The sequence below is a fragment of the Fukomys damarensis genome, unplaced genomic scaffold (assembly GCF_012274545.1).
Source record: "Fukomys damarensis isolate Sample0158 unplaced genomic scaffold, DMR_v1.0_HiC HiC_scaffold_3, whole genome shotgun sequence".
NCBI classification, from domain to species: Eukaryota; Metazoa; Chordata; class Mammalia; order Rodentia; family Bathyergidae; genus Fukomys; species Fukomys damarensis.
The window spans coordinates 45,876,978-45,880,409 of record NW_022900915.1 but is presented as its reverse complement, the minus strand read 5'-3'; positions in this window follow the sequence as shown (position 1 = coordinate 45,880,409).

The following is a 3,432-nucleotide window of genomic DNA, read 5'->3' as shown; positions in this document are numbered from 1 at the left end:
TGACTGTGAGAACAGGAAATTTTTGGTCAACATTTTTTGTATTTCCTTTGTCTTAAACTTTTCTGAATCTTTCTCATGAATGTTAGTGGTGTTTCTGGAAAGATCATCAGAAGTAAAGGTGGCAGTTCATCCCCTCACCTTGCCAAGTTATAGAGGAGCCACTGTTTTCAACTCTGGATGATTCTGAGGATCACCTGTGTAATCTCACACCTGTACAGTAACATACAGCCCTCCCTGCAATGCACAAGGTACTCCACAGAGCAAGGCCATTGTGCACCCTAGATGAAGCTGGGAGTTATTTTATGTAACAAGACAGAAACAAAGCATTCAGTGACCTTCATGAGAATCTGTATCATTTTTCTCTTTACTCAATCATTCATGTATATAAATACAGATCATGGGTACTTAGGTTGCACTTTGGCAAAGACTCCTACACTTGTTTTCCTTTGTTTTGGCTCTGTCCAATGTGAATGCTCTCAGTTAGATCTTTTTGAAGTCAGCCCTATTACTGTGGGCTTTGTTGCTGGAGATTTGGGTAAAATAATCATGTTCCAAGAATAGAATAAAGTGATAGTAATAGGGAAGCTAGAAATTCTATTCACCTTTCTATAAAAGTAATGACAATTGAGAAAAGGAAGGAGATAGAAAAGCGATCCAAAATAGGACAGGAACAGGAGCAAAGAGGGAGTGAAATGAGAAGATGGGAGTGAGAAAAAAGAAAAGAAAAAATATGTGTGTATACATCACACACACACACACACACACACACACAGAGTAAAAAAAAGGTCCTCCTTCAGGTTATAACTCTGTTTTCACAGTAGAGAAGTTGGGCAACACTGTGCTGATCTAAGTAGATTAGTCTTTACAAGCCAACTGTAGTTCACTGATATTTCCATTTGTAAGGCTCAGATGGAGGTCCTAAACTCCTGCAGTATTCATCTTCACAAGGTTGTACTCCAGGATTCATCTGCCCTTACCCCAACTTGAGTCCAGGTTTCTATGGGTAGTGTTCATCTTACTCATTTACCAACCACAGTGGTCCAGTATGCCTTTAGTGCAGAGATTTTCTTCACTTTCCCTGTGGGCTTCAATTTTAATCAAGGTACCTCAGAGAGGCCATCACTCTGTTGTTCACTTGTGCTTTATCTTCTGGAGCTCATAATCATGGCCTTTATGTGCCTCTACAACCTCAGCACATCTGCAGTGTGGATTTAGATATCCCCTGGTCCACAAGTCCTGCTCCAGTGGCCTGACCTACCTGGCCTGCTCCAGGGAAGCAAATGAGATGGTGGCCTCACAGGAGGGATCTGGGTTGGGTGGGACCTCAAGAAATATTTATGACAAAAGTTTTCAGAAATGTAGTAGTGTTTAACTGAGAAGATACATTAACAAAAATGTGCAATATGAAATAAAATAACTGACAAAAATAAAAACAAAAAACCTGAACAAAGAATTAGATTGTAGATTACTTCATCCTTTGCAAGCCTTCAAAAGCCCAAAGACTACTCCTGGCCCTAGGCTGCCTTCATGGGGTATATTCCCATGGTAGTTTCTCTCTAGCCTTCTGTTCTCTTCCCTGCTAAAAGTGCTTCTTTCTCCTGACATTTAGATAACTGCAGGTACTATGGTCAGGGGAATGCTTCCTATTACAAGCTTATGCCTTTCTCTACTGCAACAGGACTCTATCTCCTTAAGGCACTTGTCTTTTTACATAAGATCTCTGCTAACTAAAAAAAAATGCATAATTAAAAATGCAGGAAGAAAATAAAAACCAACTAGCCAAGTAATTCACCAAAATTCTACAGCTACAATCATCTTTAATGTTGATGACCACCATGCATTAAGCTATAAATGTAAAGGAAAAAGAGAATCCCACCATACCACTGATAAGTGCACAGATCCCATGGAGCAGTTGTATGGACCAGAGTGGCATGTCTTTAGAAAGATCCAACCAGGGCCTCGCTCCAGCCCCAGACATATGGGTATACATGCCCAAGCCACAGGTCCAGCTAGAAAAGTGCTGCACAGATGTACAGGATTCATCCAGATTCCCACCATTCCATGGGTAAGTATGCATGGATCCCAGAGAGCAGCAGTGTGGGCCAGAGTGACTTGGCTGCACGCAGAGCCCTTCCAGTGTCCAACACTGACCCAGAGGTGTGGGCAAACATGTTCAACCCATAGGCCCAGTTAGAAAAAAGCTGCATAGCTGCATAAATTTCAGCCAGAGACCTACTATACCATTAGCCAAACCCAAGAGCCCACCAGGAAAAGAAATACACAGATTCACAAGCAACCACCAATTACTTACCCTGATACCATTGGTAAGTGTGTGGAGAGTCTAGCCAGAAGCCTATGCAGACAACAGGAACTGGGATACGCAGCACCCTCCCAAAGGCCCTCCCAGACATCAGCTACATAGGGGCCCCAGTGAAAGGCACACCTAGATACCATCCCAAGTGTGCACCCGCCCCAGGCAGAAGCCCACCCAGACAACAGGTCAGCTCAGGGATGTAAAAAGCCAGCATTCTAAACCAAGTTATTGGTGTACTGGTGAGCAGCAGAGTAAAAGCTGCTCAGTAGCTTACAGAGAATTGAGGAGCACTGCATGAGCAAAAAGTTGCCTCAACAAACGATCAGTAGGCCGCATTAGTTGAAATGAGGAGACACAGAAAAAAATCTCAAAACCCAAATTCCAGATCAACTAAGGTAAACCCAAAGGGCGATGAGATGCAACAATCTGAACTCAACAACCTGGACTCCCTGAATTGTCAAGGAAAGAGGACCTGGAAAAAATGAAATCAGATATATTTCTTAGATAACAGCAGAGATTGTGCCCATAATACAAGACATGATTAACAAATCTAGAGCAGACACAGATAAAAAATAGAGGAGCTGATATACATGATGGAATCCCAACATAGGTAACAAATAGAATCCATAAGACAGATGCAAACAGATTTTCAAGAGATTAAAAGCTCAACTGAGCCCAGTACAAAAGAAAGAACAAAAACTCTATTGAAAATTTACACAGCAGAATAAGCCACTGCAAGGACAGAATTTCAGATATAGAAGAATAAGATAGATATCAGTGACCGGGAAAAGAAAAACATCTTAAAACTTGTAAAGGAGCAAGAGAAATCAAAACAGCAGCTGCTAGATGATGCAAAGAATAACATAAAACAGATCAGAGTCAATGAAGAAAAAGAAAAGTGTGAAGATGACATAAAAAACTGTTCACAAAAGTAATGGCAGAAAACTGTCCAAATAGGGGAAAGAACTTGACATACAGATAAGTGAGGTTTGAGCTGGGTATTGTGGCACCCACCTGTAATCCTAGAACTTGGAAGGCTAAGGCCGGAGGATTTCTGTGATACTGAGACCAGCGTGGCCTACATAGTGAGTTCCAAGTAGTCTGAACTATATAGTGAG